General features: G+C 42.6%; 1 long non-coding RNA gene across 2 annotated transcripts; it reads left to right on the top strand.

Moving 5' to 3' along the window:
* Window positions 1–5,340: 5,340 nt before the first annotated feature.
* On the top strand, window positions 5,341–15,233 carry LOC114030822. 2 transcript variants are annotated; one of them, XR_003567675.1, is made up of 8 exons: window positions 5,341–5,486; window positions 6,436–6,488; window positions 6,928–6,985; window positions 8,029–8,055; window positions 8,598–8,655; window positions 10,047–10,368; window positions 12,294–12,429; window positions 14,351–15,233. It is a non-coding gene; the product is annotated as an uncharacterized LOC114030822 (long non-coding RNA). The 2 variants fall into 2 exon arrangements; XR_003567676.1 differs by lacking the exon at window positions 6,928–6,985.
* Window positions 15,234–15,479: the final 246 nt, after the last annotated feature.

Here is a 15,479-nt window from a genome sequence, read left to right as displayed (position 1 = left end):
TGAACTCAGGTCTTCCTGACTTATGGTTGTCCTGTGTCCAGGCCCAGAGCTCAATTCACTGTGGTACCTAACTGACATTTTGTAAAGGTCTAAAAAAACCCCCTTTTTTGGGTGAGGGGTTAATGTTTCTATGAAAAGATATCTCTACTCTGCACCTCTAAGCCTCAGTTGTGGGATTTGGATCCCAGGCTTCCTGACTGCCAAGTCCAATTCTCTATCTGCTATCCCCTGTTACCTCCCCTATGACAGTGATTAGGGAGCCAGGTGGTGCAGTGGATAGAACACTGGCCCTGAATCCAGGATGACCTGAGTTCAAATGTGCCTCTGACACTTACTATCTGTGTGACCTTTGGAAAGTCACTTAACCTCGGTTGCCGAGAGAGAGAGCAGAGAGACAGAGAGACAGAGACAGAGAGAGACAGAGACAGAGAGAGACAGAGACGGAAATGGAGAGAGTGATTCAGGCTGATGGATAGAGGAAATGATACTGTTTAAGGGTATCCAGGGAGACAGCTCTGAGAACCATACATCATGGAGAGACACAGGCAGAGGGATGAGAAAGGGAGCATTTTCTACTATTCTCTGGAAAGAAAGTAGCAAGCATTTATGAAGCACCTACTATGTATGTGGCATTGTACTAGGTGTTTTACAAATATCTCATTTCATCCTCAAAATAATGCTACGAGGTAGGTGCTATTATCCTCATTTTACAGCTGGGGAAACTCAGGAAAACGGAGGTTGAATAACTTGCCCAGGGTCTCACCATCTTTAAATATCCAAGGCTGGAGTTGAACTCAGGTCTTCCTAACTTAAGGTTGTCCTGTGTCCAAGCTCAGAGCTCAATTCACTGTGTTATCTAGCTGCTGTGCTATATAAGTTTAAAAAAAAAACCTTTTTTGGGGATTGGGGGGAGGGGGCAAAGTTAGTGTTTTGGTGAATGGATATTTCTGCTATACACATCCTCCTTCTTCCTGACTGGCAGCCCTTCCATTTTCTGGAACTTCTATGTTCCAAATTCCCATCTCCCATGCCCCCTAGCTAATTGCAATTGATTTCTCCTTTTTTTTTTTTCAAAATAACATCAGAGGTGGGGAAACAAATAGTTGTATTTGTCAGAGAGGTGTCAGCTTCACCCAGCTCACTTCCACCAGCATCTAGTAGGCTCCTACTGTGTTCCAGGCACTGTGCTTGGTGCTGGAGGTGCAGAGACAAAAGGTGAAACAGACTCTGTCTCCAGGTGTTTACCTTCTCTTGAAGGGAACAACATGTGTTTAACTACAGCAAATGGGTCACAGGTAGCCCAGGAGCAACATCACTATAGAAAGACGAATTGGAGCCAGACTGTGAAGTTCATTCGATAAGAAGCTGGTGGCTTGTCCTAAACCAGCTGCCTCCCACTTGGATTTTTCCCCTTCATGAAAAGAGAGGAGAGACAGAACCTAGATGAGGCTCTTTCCTGGATTGGAGATAGGGATGACCTGGTGCAGAGCTTAAATTGTCTCATCCCCCATCCTTCCCAGGTCTCAGTGCTCTCTCTGGTACCTCAAAGCTCTGATCATTGCATCTGTAGCTCACCAAGTTTAGAAGGTGGGGACAGGGCAAAGGCATCCAGAGATTAGAAGCTCTGCCCACCCACCATATACATTTGATCTTGAGCTCCTGCAGAACAAGGGCTATTTGTGCCTTTCTTTGTATCCCCAGAGTTAGCCACAGTACCTGGCACAGAGTAGGTGTGTAATCAGCCGTTATTGGTGATGTGATGAGATAGAGAATGAACTTTCCTGGGTCCTTTCTTCTGGGATGCTCTAAGAAAATCAGGTCTGTAAAGACAAATTCAAAACATATCATTATCTGATTAACTCTAGAATGGCTAGCATCTGCTTGTATTTCTCATCTCTAGATCAGTGCTTTCCTAAACTGGGTGCCCAGGAATTCAGGGTTACAGTGTATAGTGGAGGGGAGATGGCATGGACAAAACTATGAGGCAGGAAAGCATAAGACTAGAAGGTACTGCCCCTTCATGGCAAGCTCACTTGCCGATTTTCCCTCCACACTCCACGTATATCACTGGGAGCTTGGTCCACCTGTGCTTACCAGGGGAATTAGGGAAACTGATCCTTCACAACCACCCAAGCATCTGGGGATTCCACAAGATTCCTGTGAATGAAAGGAAGATGAGTCCTTCCTTGATTTCCATTTCCATCTTGGGGATTCCCATCCCCAAGCCCAGGCCATCCCCATTGGCTGCTCCCCCTTTCCCAAAGAAGACTTCAAAGTATCTTGTGCCTCCAGAAAAGGTCTTTCTCCTTAAGCTCAGAGTAAGGAGCTTTCAGCACTCACTTATTCAGACAGCTAGGTGACTCAGTGGATAAAACATTGGACCTGGAATCAGGAAGACCTGGGTTCAAATCCATCCTCAGATACTTACTATCCACGTAACCCTGGAGAAGTCACTTAACCTCTGTCTCCCTCGATCTACTCAAGTGCAAAATGGGGATAATAACAGCTACCTCCTACGATTGTTATGAGGGTCTAATGAGTTAGTATTTGTAAAGTGCTTGTTACAGTTCCTGGTGCATTGTAAAATACTTAATAAATAAATACTTCTTTCCTTCCCCTTCCCATTGGAAAAATGGCCAGGGAGCTGAGGAAGGCTGAAGATAATGCTCAGCCTACGCCTTCAGGATCAAAGGAACCAATGACAGGTTCAGGAATCCTTCCATCTTTTTTTCTTCTCTATGACTGGAAACCATTCTATCTATGCACTCTCTCGTACTCCCATCCCCTGCCGATGGGAATGAATCACAGCCAGACTCTGGGAAGGCTGGGAAGATGGTGTTTCTTGGTACGAGATCCAGCTGGACTCATGGCATAGTCAATCCCTTGCCTGCCACAGGGTATAGGCATTTAAAGATTATGAGCTGGGTTCTATGTGGAAACTCCTAGTCACAACTTTGCTCAGGGAGGGCTTTGGCAGGGGAGAGATAAATACATGGGAGGGATTCCTGGGAGAGGGAACTGAAGGATGGAGGGAGTGGAGGTCTTGGCAAGGTTCAGGAGGTTTGGAAGGAGTGAGGCCCAGAGAGATATGGAAGGGTAGAAAGCTAGGAGACCCCACCCCAATTGTGGCATGCCCTTCTGCCAGGGCCCAGACTTGAGGTCAAGTGTATTAGATAGTTTTGCCAAGTCCTGATGTAGAGGCACACAAGCGCTGTGGAGCCTTACCTCTTTCACACACCTTTGCATAGCTTTATTTTCTTAAAGTCTGTACCTTCCTATTTCTCCCACAATGGAAGTAAAGGAGCAATTCACCAGATTTCACCTTAATGGACATAGGAACTTCCACTTGTTACTTTTCTTGACCTTGGCTGGTTCACCAATCCTTAGGCAGCCCCTGTATGCAGGGACTCATAATTTTAATGCCATAATTAGCATGGACTCCAACTGGCCCAGGCCATTGCAGTTCAGAACTCCTGAGCCTCCCAGGTAGCTGGGGTTATAGGCATGTACTATAACACCTGGCTTTCTATTTGGCTTTTAAAGCCCTTCCTATCCTGGCCTAATTTAAATTTCCAGTCTTTTTTAGAGCAGGTATAGACAAGATCCAAATGAAAGTTCTGGATCTGAATAAGTTTTATCAATCAAACAAATAGCCCTCCTACTCACCTCCTCCCTATGCACCCTTTCACTAAATAGTAATAACACTAAACAAAGTCATAGAAACACTCAGCAAGAATTCAGAGGCTGTCTCAAAAGTCTCAGTATAAATTTAATATTTAGCATATTTTGGGGGTATCTTGTATAAGGGCATCTCTTGAGGTGGTGAGACACTCAGGTCAAAGATATCAGCTCACAAGAGATTCAGCAGTTTCTCAAGTCTGAAGAGCTCCCTTTCCTTTCTTGGCACCAGTTTATGTAAGATTCTGTCCCTCCTTCCCCAAACCCCTCAAAGTGGTTGTTAGTTCACATCATCTATCCTTGTTCAGGGTGTCCATATGAATAACACAACACACATCATTCATTCATTTCATTCATTCAATAATTAATTCATTCCTTTTTGCTTCCAAAGTGGTTTATTTTTTTTAATTACAGAAAACAATTTTTAACATTTTGTTTTACAATTTTTGAGTTCTAAGGCCCCTATATCCTTTCCCTCCCCCATCATTGACAAGGCAAGCACTTTGATATAGATTATAAATTTACAGTCATGCAAAATATGTTTCCATATTAGCCATGGTGCAAAAGAGAACACAGAACTGAAAAATAAACCAAGAAAAATAAAGTTAAAAAATAGACTTCAATCTGCATTCAGACTCCATCAGTTCTTTCTCTGGAGGTGGACAGCATTTTTCATCAAGAACTGTCTTAGATCAATCAATGTATTGTTAAGAATAGCTAAGTCATTCACAGTTGATCATTGTACAATATTGCTACAACTGTGTACAGTTATGGTGTACAAAAACTCCGCTCAATTTACTCTGCATCAGTTCATGTAAGTTTTTCCAGGTTTTTCTGAAATCACTCTACTTGCCATTTCTTATACCACAATAGTATTTCATCACAATCATACACCATAACTCATCCAGCTATTCCTCAATTGATGGACATCCCCTCAATTTCCAATTCCTTGCTACTACATAAAGAGCTGCTATAAATATTTTTGTTCATATAGGACTCTTTTCTTTTCCTCTTCTTTCCTTTTTTTCCTTTTCTTCTCTTTGGGATACAGTTCTAGCAGTGGTATTGCTGGATCAAAGGGTATACATATGGGCATAATTCAAAATTGTTCTCCAAAATGATTGGATCAGTTCACAACACCACCAATAGTGCATTAATGACCTGATTTTCTCCCTCCAATGTTTATCATTTTCCTTTTCTGTCATTTTAGCCAACCTGATAGGTGTGAGATGATACCTCAGGGTTGTTTTAATTCGCATTTTTTCTAATCAATAGTGATTTAGAGCATTGTTTCACATAACTCTAGATAGCTTTGAGTTCTTCATCTGAAAACTGCCTGTTTATATCCTTTGACCATTTATCAATTGGGAAATTACTCATGTTCTTATAAATTTGACCCAGTTCTCTGTGTATTTGAGAAATGAGGCCTTTATCAATGAAATTGCTGTAATTTTTCCCCCTACATTCCTGTAAGGAAAAGAGCTCCTTGACAAAAACACAGGTAAAATCTCTAGTAATTTTTCAAAGTAAACCTAAGGTGGAACCTTCAGGGCCCAGCCTAGTTCCTCCCACTGCTGCTGTCCTCACCCTCCCCACCCAGACACCTCTTCAACATTCCCTGGCATCCTTGGGAACAGCCTCAGAGACTTCTTAAGTTTCAAGGGAAGAGCTGTTCCTACCCAAGCTACAGAACCACCCAGTTCTTCAATTGGATAAAAGGCCAAGCAGCCCCAGAAGACCTCATCGGAGCTTAAAGAAACCATCACAGCCCAGGAGCTCAGGAAAATTGGACAGAGTGGTTGGACCAGGTATCCTTTGATTCTTCCTGCAGCTGAAAATCATTTGTCTCTGGATCTTTCTCTCACTGCTGTCCCTTGGGTTCCAAGAGTGGGTGTAGGTCTGAGCCCAAATATCTCTATTGTCAGGATGCTTTGGTTTTTGTTTATAGGGCCCATTATGTCCCATGGCGGGGGGGTTGTAGCAGATCCTTTCCCTGCTCACTGTAAGTGGGTACTGACGGTTGATGAGAAAAGGTTCAGTATGGAAATTCTTAGTGACATGTTTGCCTATGGTGGAAAAACTGCAACATTGGTGGGATCTTTGAATGGGAGCATATTCTTGAGGGCTGGTCTGCTGTCCCACCTGTTGCTCTGAGGGACATTGGAGGTGATACCTGTGGTCATGGAGAGATCCCTGCTGAGAAAGCTGAGTGGAAAAAAAAGAAAGCTGAGTGGAGTGCCCTGGAGTGCCAGGGAAGACGAGCCATCTGTGAATCTCTTTAGCCCAGTAGCCATGACCTACCAAACCATGGCCCAGGGGGCTTCCTCATCCTAGAAGAGCTAAATGACACTCTGGAGTGCTGTGCCTGGAGTCAAGAAGACCCAAGTTCAAATCTGACTTCAAACACTATTAGCTATTTGGTCTTAAGTAAGTCACTTTAAAAAAAAAATCTCTATCTGCCTCAGTTTTCTCAGCTGAAAAGTGGGGATAAGAGCACTTTCTTTCAAAGGTTATTAAAAGGATAAAATGAGATAATATTTATAAAAGACTTGAGACATTTGCCTGGCCCATAGTAGGTGAGGAATAAGCATTTATTAGCTCTATTTATTAAGGTTCCTAATAAATGCTTGTTTCCTTTCTTCCTTACCCACACCTCTCTGGATAGAGGTGCTGAGGTAAAGTTCAGTATGGGGCTATACCTGGGTCTAGCCCTGAAGAAAGTCCTCCAAATCAATTACCTTTAATCTATCCTTACAGGAGCAGAGAGAATCTTATCATGAGTAGAACTGACCCCAATTCACATACCCAAGGTAAGCAACAATATGGCGGACAACATTGGCTCTCAGTCTAGTTAGCTATGGGGCAATGCCAAGAGCCCTCACGGGTTCTGAAGTTAGTGAGCCTGGGTTTAGATTCTCCCTGTGGTGCTTATTGCCCATGTGCTCTTGGAGAAATCATTTAATATCCCTGGACCTTAGTTTCCTCATATAATAATGATATATAACAACTTGCATTTATATAGCACCTACTATGTGTCAGGCACTGTGCTAAGTGCTTTACAAATATTTTCTTATTTGATCCTCACAACAACTCTGGGAGGTAGATGTTATTATTAACCCTATTTTATAATTGAGGAAACTAAGACAAATTAAGGTTAAGTGACTTGCCCAGGGTCACAGAGCTGATAAGTGTCTGAGGCTGGATTTTGCCAGGTGGGTGGGACTTGATGGTTACTATGATCTTTTCTAGCTTTGTATCCATGATCTGTGTCCACCCTGGAGAGGAGAAGGCTAAAGGTCACTGTGGGGTGAGAAGTTTGCCCAGACCAGTTTTAGAGAATCCAGAAGTCACGCATAAAGGAACACATGAGAGCCCCCTAAATTCTACCCATTGTATGGAAGACACTTGTGTGTCCCATTACATTTTATTTTCACCTGTGCCTGTGGCAGAGGCTTTCTCATTGCCCCAGGCTGCTGGTATCTCTCCCTCCCCAAACTACCTTAAACTAAGTTTGTATATATTCTGTATCTTCCTATACAGAGAGTTATCACTTTACATAAATTTACTCAAATTTGACTTTTCTTAAAGAATTCTGAAAGAAATCCACATTTCATAAAAAGTCCCTTTATTACCTTTACCGTGCAGGACTCTGCTCCCTCTCCCCCCTTCTGCCTGTTGCTGTGGGTGCTCTGTGGCCTCTCTCCCTCCCTCCCCCACCAAAAACAAAAAGCCCCCTAAAAATAAAACCCTCCTAGAGAAAGCAGAAGGTCGGAGGTAGGAGAGACCCCCCCCCCCCACTCCCTCCTCCAGTGCTGTGTTGGGATGGAGGGCTTGGCTTGAGACCTCCTGTGCTGAGAGAGAAGACCTTGGCCTGTCTTGCCCATCTGCCTCCTGTTTGACTTCCCTCCAGAAGAGCATGTCTGTCCTCTCCTGTCTGTGTCCATCTGACCCTCACATGTCTCTCACTCCCTGTTCTTCCTCTAGGTTCTGGCCCTGCTCCCTGAATGTTCTGGCTCTTGTTCTTGCTTCTCTGTCCCAGTCCTTGAACTGGGTGCTGGCCAATTCCTTCCATGGGAGGGAGCCCCATTTGCAGCCACTTTTCTGCCTCCATCCCTCCCTTTCCCCAAGTCCGAGGCAAATTCACATGACTGCCAACCAATCCACTCACATAAAGAGAACTGTCTATATGTGTGCATGTTGTCTCCTCTGTTAGAATTTACGGGCAGGCATGGGATCTATCGTATAGCAGAACTGCTTATTGATTGATTGATTGAAGGATATCATGTCCTGTTTAACCTGGAAATAACACAGTGCCTAGAATTTTGTGTTTCTGCTTTCACTATTTTTCAGGTGAAGGAAAACCACTAGAACCAAAAGGTGAGATATGGCTATGCCACCTTCCCTCCCCCAAGCATGCTTGTCTGGGATCCCAGGGTGGGGTAGGGGAAAGCCTGTCCTAGGCTCATGCAGTTCCCTGCTGACACCAAGCCCTCCAGGAATGGAGACATTCTAGGTTCAATTGTACATTTCTACATTAATGGTTAATTAGGAGTGGGTAGCCAAGGTAAGCAAAAAGATATTAAGAGAGCTACTCTTGAATTTAAGTTACTTGGTCCAAGTAAGCTACCTCTTGGCAGATGTGGGGAAGGCACTGGCAGTGAAATCTGAAAGATCCTGGAGAATGGCCATGATGCAGAGGGCCCAGGGAAAGGCAAGCATCCTGATTTCCTTCAAAAGGGTGGAGAATAGGATCTTTTCTGCCAACTATAGGCCAGTGTCTTGGATTTCTACAAAATTGTAGAGAGAACCATTCAAGCGATGCTGGATGAACAACTAGAGAAAGAAGAGGTGATCACAGATTGTTAGCACGGCTTTAACGAAAACGAGTCATGTGATTCTAAATTTGTTTCCTTGTTTAGTGGAGTAACTGGACTGGAAGATCGGGGAGATGCCACAGTTAGAATTCAGCTGAATTTGGTAAAGCCAATAAAAGCTCTCATGCTATTCTTGTGGGGAGAGATAGATTCTGCCTTTATTACAGGACAATTAGAATCCAGATGGATTGAGAATTGTTTGGATGGCTGGACTGAAAAGAGGATTTATTAATGGTTAGGTGGATAGCTCAGTCCTGGAGTCAGGAAGACCTGAGTTCAAATTCAATGTCAGACATTTACTAGATGTATGACCCTAAGCAAGTTACTTAACCTTATTTGCTTCAGTTTCCCCATTTGTAAAATTAGCTGGAGAAGGAAATGGCAAACCACTCCAGTATCTTTGCCAAGAAAACCCCAAATGGGGTCGTCAGACATGACTTGAGCAACAACAAATCCAAATTTTTTTGAAGTGGACTTGGAAGGAGTTCTCTAGTGGAGTACTCCACGGATCTGTTCTTGACCCTGGGCTGTTAAACAATTTTATCAATGACAGATGGGATGCTTCTCAAGCTTGCAGGTGATAACAGAGCCAGGGGAGGTAGTCAATACACAGAAGTATAAAATCAGGTTTCAAATAGATACTGGCAGGATAGAACATTGGTTTCATGCTAATAATAATCAATATAACAGGGATAAATGTCAAGTCCTACATTTAGGTTTAAAAAATGGTCATAACCAGCACTAGATGATATGGATAAATCAAGTTTGCCTAAAAAAGACCTGGGGTTTTCATTCAGTAAGGACATCAATAAATTGGAGAGTACTCAGAGAAGGGAGGCCCAATTCAGTGTCTTGATATCGACAGCACTGAGATTATGACAGGCAAACACCCATTCACACCCATACTCACACCCACACACATACATACTCCTGATGGGATATAAGGATGCTTTGAGAGAATCAATCACAGCTTCCAGGAATAAGGAGGCAATTATGACTCTGTTCTCCCACCTGGAAGGTTGTGTTCCTTTTAAGGCATGAGGGAGGATGTTGAGAAGCTGGAGGCAGCCAGATGGGGGTAGCTTGATGAGGGACAGGCCTCAAGTCCATGCCACATGAGGACGGTTTACAGAGACTGGGGAGGTTCAGCTTGGAGAAAAGAAGACTCAGTGGGGAGATGATCACTGTCTTTAAGTATATAAAGCCATCCCTGGGGAGAAAGATTAGACCCATGAAGACAACAAGAAGAGTAAAAGGCATAGTTTACAAAGAGGTAAATTTAGACTCAGTGTCAGAAAAAACCTTCCAAAAATTAGAGCTGTCCCAAAGCAGAACTGGGCTGTCTCCTGATGTGGTGGGGTCCTCTGCATTAAAGGTTCTCTTGAAAAAAAAAAGAATGGATGTTTGCTGGATGTACTCAGTGTTGGGTGTGAGTTGGTTAGATGGACTCGGAATTCCCTTCCACTTCTGAAATTCTGCAGTTTCCTCCTTCAGGATCACAGCTCTTTGGTCATCACAGTAGGGATTTATGTATAGAGAGAAAGTGGTGGTGTGTGGAGTCTGTTGGGGGCTATATTCCATCAACATCAGTCCACTCTTCTCCATGTGCTTGATGAGAATCAGCAGTCTACTGGAAACCAACCCATTAAATCAGCTTTAATCCTCATCAACCAATGACACTTGCATTTTAACAAGTTTCATTTGCAAGTATTAGAGGAGCCTTACTTCCTGGGAATTTGTGACATCTATCAGCATGTCTTGATCCTTCAAGGGAAGACCCTCATAGCAATTCCTGATGATGGAGTGGTGCACCCAAGTGAGTAGTAAACCTGACCCTATTTTCTCTTTCTTTAAGGCAGTCTCATGCTTTGGACCCTCTCTTTACAGTGTCCCCTAGGACAGATGCCTGTAGCTCAAAAATTCCAGGGATGACTTGGGCAGTTATTAGATATAAATGGTGGGAAAAGGATTAAGTCCTATACCAGGCACTGAAAGATGGTAAAGTTAAGGGTCAGACTGGCCTTTGTTAGAGATAAACTGTGCCGTTCCATGAAGACAGGGAGAAAAGGACAGTAGAACAATGCTTAGGGAGGATGGAGGAGGGAAGAGAAATTCAGGTAGATTTATCTTTTGTAATCTAACCTGGGAGGATTCTAATGCCAGGGAATTATAAGAAGAATGGGGCTGGGAGGAAGGGTAATGGGAGGAGAGGAACAGAATGGAGCACAGGGATGGAACAAATGCATTTGACCTGGGTTGCTGACAGAGGTAGGGAGCTTCCTTCATGTGACATTTCTTTATTGGCAAACCAGGGTGGCACAGTGGATAGAGCAATGAACTTGGCATTAGGGAGATTCATGTGGACTCCTCCCTAAGACACTTAGTAGTTTTGTCACCTTAGGCAGTCATTAGACACAAGTGAGGCTGTCTGAGCCACATTTTCCTCATCTGTAAAATAAGGGGGTTGAATTTGATGACCCATAAGGTCTTTTCTTTGTCCAAGTCTATAACTTTATTGTAGCAAGTTGAACAGGACTCAAAGTCCCAGAGTTTATGTCAGTGAATGGATCTGGGATATGGAGTGCCCCACTCCACACCTCCCAGGAATAATGTCACTTTTGCCTTTGTGGAAAGTAGGGGGTTAACTGTGATTGTATGATTACTCCCTAGCTCTCCAATCTTCCCCAGGCGTACAGGACCACAATTATATATAGCTATTGCACATTAGATATTTGCCCTCTACAAGTACAATGCTTTCTTGGCATTTAGGGTAAAAGCCACTTTTGCTAGTCACTCTGGGAATAAGTAGTCCTCCCCTAGAACAAGAGAGTAACGGTCAATGTAATCTCAGTCAGCTTATATCCCATTCCACAAAATGCTGATTACATCAAAGACAAACATATATAATGAACAAATAAAACTATCAGAGCAAACAGTAAAGCAGTAATTAGGGAAGTTATACCAATTAGTTTGGGCAGAAGAATACATATGAGTCAGGTGTGTCTGGGATTTGGAAGGGAGGTGAAATCACAGCTCCACCAAGGAAGGAACAGTCTCACTCCAGAGGTCTGTTCTTTGTAGCCTTTGGGAGTGCAGGTTCTGGGAATCAATGAACACACATGTTGGAGTGTTAGCTCCTCCTGGGCATCTCCTGTTTGCCAAAAACCAATCCTTTCTCTCTCATTTGCCTTCTTTGTTTCTCTCTTTCTCTGCTTCTCTCCCTCATATCTACTATACACAACATAACAGGACTATCTTTCAGGAGACTGCCAAGCCTGCCTGGTTAAGGTGTTACCTGAAGGGAAATCAGAGAAGGCAAATTGCAGGCATGGCTGAAGCAACAGTCTGGGAGATTGCTCTTTTGTGAGGTCAGAAGTCCCTCCCCCTGGGATGCTTCCTGGGAGGACTGTGCTCAAATTCAGGAGCTAGAATTCCTATCAAGGATTCCAAAGTCCAAAGGACAAATGGAATCAATATGACTAGGCCATTGAGCAGATGATCTCTCCAACTAGGAATGAATGGAAGATTCCTATAGACCTAGGCACTTTCCTTCCCTTCCCTTCGCTTCCCTAAGCACTTCCAACTCAAAATCCCTAAAGCTCAAGTCCAACTGTGGCATTCCCTTGCTCTTCTCTTTAAATGGATGGTGCCCTCTCCCATCACCCTCCTCTTTCTCAGAAATGGATTCTTGATTCTCACATTTTTTTCACCCTGTGTGGTCACTGATTCTTGTATTCCCAGCCATACTGGTGAGCACACCATGCCAAGATCAGTCTCTTGAAAAAGACAAGGCAATCCTATTTACCTGGGCATAGCAGACCCTAAACTGTGTCTGTGCTGTGAAGAGAGTGGAGGGCAGCCCATACTGAAGCTCAAGGTGAGTGTCATAGCATCTCACAGAATTTTAGAATGGGAAGGAATTTCCAAGGTCACCAACAATAGCTGAATCAGAATCTTCTAGAAAGTATGACCAAGTAGGGGTCATTTAGGTTCCAGTGAAAGCTCTTGGGTTGTGATAAATGTGCTTTTGCCTCATCTTGCTCAAAATCAGGCTGTCATGCCATGTCTTGGCCATTTCCAAACCACACCTACTCTCCATATGCTTTCTAGCTTTGTTACACATGTTGTCTTCCACAATTTAAATGTAAGCTCCTTGAGGGCAGGGACTGCCTTACTTGCTGATATTTGTAACCCCAATACTTTGCACAGTGTCTGTCATGTGCTAATCTCTTAATAAATGCATTTTTACCTTTCTTCCTTTTCCATTTCTTCCATTATTTTTACTTCTTTCCTTCTTTCTTTTTTCTTTTTCTTCTTCCTTCCTTCTTGTCATTGATTTTCAAAGTAGCAAGTTCTTTAATCTTTAATTATTAAGAATTAATCTTTAATCATTGGGTTGTTTTGCCTTATATTAATCCTGAATCTTTGCTGCAATATTCACACTTTCTTCCTAGTTCTGCTTCTGTGGGACCAAGCAGAGAATATTTAAATCCTTCTTCTATATGAAAGACCATCTGACTCTTGAAAAAAGATATCATGTCCTCCACAGAGCTGTTCTCCTTCAAGCTAAACACCAGTAGTTCCTTAATCTCATTCTTATGTGGCATGATCTCTATATCTTTCATCATCCTGCTCTCCTTCCCTGGATACTCTGCACTTTTAAAGTTCTTACTGAAATGTGGTGCTCAGAACTGAATGAATTAAAAACATTGAGTATTTGCTATGAGCTAATACTGTTCTAAGCACTGAGAAAAGTCCCTGCCCTTAAGGAGCTTACCTTCTAATGGGGAAGATGCCACACATAAGGGAGTGGTGGCCAGCAAAATGAGTTATGGTCTGGGAAGTCCCAGGTATGAGTTCAACAATAGGGCAGTCAACTGACATTCTCTTTGAGAGGCAATGGTGATGGATAATAATAACTATCATTGACATAGCACTTTAATGTTTGCAAAGCACTTTATGGATGGTATTTCATCTGATCCTGACAACAACTCTGTGAGGTAGGTGCTCTTATCGCCCCCACATTAAAGATGTGGAAATTGAGGCAACCAGAGGTTAAGTGACTTCTTAGACTTACATAACTAATAAGTATCTGAGGCAGGATTTGAATTCAGGCTTTCTTGATTCAGCTTCCACAGAATTTAGCTGCTAGTGGGAGGGTTAATTTGCTTAAAATCCTCAGGGGAAGAAGCAGCCAAAAAAAAATGCAATTTTTGGCTTCATTAAAAGGGATGGTTTCCAGGAAGAGCTGATAGACAGTCCATTTGTACTCTGCTCTTGTCCCACTTCATCTGGAGTATTGTATTCAATTTTGGGCACCACAGCTTAAAAAGGACATTAATAAAATGGAGCATATTCAGAGGAAGGCAACCAAGATGGTGGAGGGTCTTGATTCCTTGTCATTTGAGGATTTGTTGATGGACCCTGGCATGCTCAGCCTGGAGAAGAGACTTGGGGATGTTGGAGGGTGACACAATATCTATCTTCTTGTAGTTGAAGGGCTATCTCATGGAAGAGGGACTTGACATTCCATTTGGCCTTGGTGGGCAGAACTCAAGCAGTGGAAATTGTAAAAAGGCAAATTTGGGCTTAATATCAGCAAACCTATCCGAACAATTAAAGTTATCTCAGAGTGAGATGGACAGCCTCAGGAGGAAATGGGCTCCCAGTCCTTGGAGGTTATAGCAGGGATTTTTTTGTGTATGGGTTGGACCAGGTGGCTGTTGAGATCCCTTCCAGTTCTCATATTATGAAATTCGATAATCCCATCTGATGGGTTTTTTCTTCTTGCTTTTCAGGAGAGGGACATAATGGAATTATATCATAACCAAGAAGCAGAGAAGCCTTTCGTATTTTTCCAAAGACTAGATGTCAACATTTCTAACTTTCAATCAGCTGCTTATCCTGGCTGGTTCATCTCTAGTTCAATGGAGATAGGGAAACCCATCAAAATGACCAAGGATGTGGGAAAAGATCATATAGCCTTCTATTTCAATTAATTGAGCCTGGTCTGGGCCAAGTAGCCTCAGTTCAACAAAAGGCTGTCCTGTTTACATGGTACACCACATGTTCCAAAACACTTTCATATATATTATCATTTATTATATATATATAATTATTATATATTATATATATTATCATATATATATATATTATTCTTATGCCTGTGTTGAGAGACATGAAATATAAGTAGGCTGTGTTCCTGCCTTCTAGGGGCTTAGATTTAATACCACTGAGTTAAATAAACATATATGTCAACCGTATATGTCATTGAGATAGAAGTCCTGGGTGACTGAGGCTTTTAGTATCTCAACTTCTGAACTCCCCATCCAGCCATTTTCCTTCCCATTCCCCAAGGGAGCAGCCACCTATTTGAGCAGTTTCTAATGATGGGGGGAAGGCTGACAACAGACACGGGTGACTTGACCAGGTGGAACTTGGGAATTTTTATCTTCTGGAATTGCTCTGAGGAGGATGCTTTCCAGACCAGAACTGTCCCAGGTGCTGAAGTTTTGCTGCTGTTTCTCAAACCTAAAGCATTAGCACAAAGGTTCATGGGGAATTTTCTAAAAAAAAATATTAAAGATGCTGTCCCCAGTGGTCTATGAATATGAACTGAGTGAGTTTGTCATAATGTTAGGATTATTACAAGAAGATGGGTGGGCATATATTCCAGCATGAAAGGACTTGATTAAATATATACATATATAAATTCATATTTGTACATTTAATACATCATTATATATGAGTATGTGATATATTTTATACTTATGTTTTATATAAAATATGTATTTAATGGATTACACAACATACACAGAGACACACTCACATACACATGTACCCAAGAACGTATGCATAGCTTGACCAGGTTGCAGAGTATAGTTGATAAAGACATTGAATGAGATTCAGAGGACTTGGATTCAAATT

This window comes from Vombatus ursinus, unplaced genomic scaffold, assembly GCF_900497805.2.
Source record: "Vombatus ursinus unplaced genomic scaffold, bare-nosed wombat genome assembly UNPS02015016.1, whole genome shotgun sequence".
NCBI lineage: Eukaryota > Metazoa > Chordata > Mammalia > Diprotodontia > Vombatidae > Vombatus > Vombatus ursinus.
Note: the sequence above shows the minus strand (reverse complement) of the source record. Positions and strands in the feature narration are given on the sequence as shown.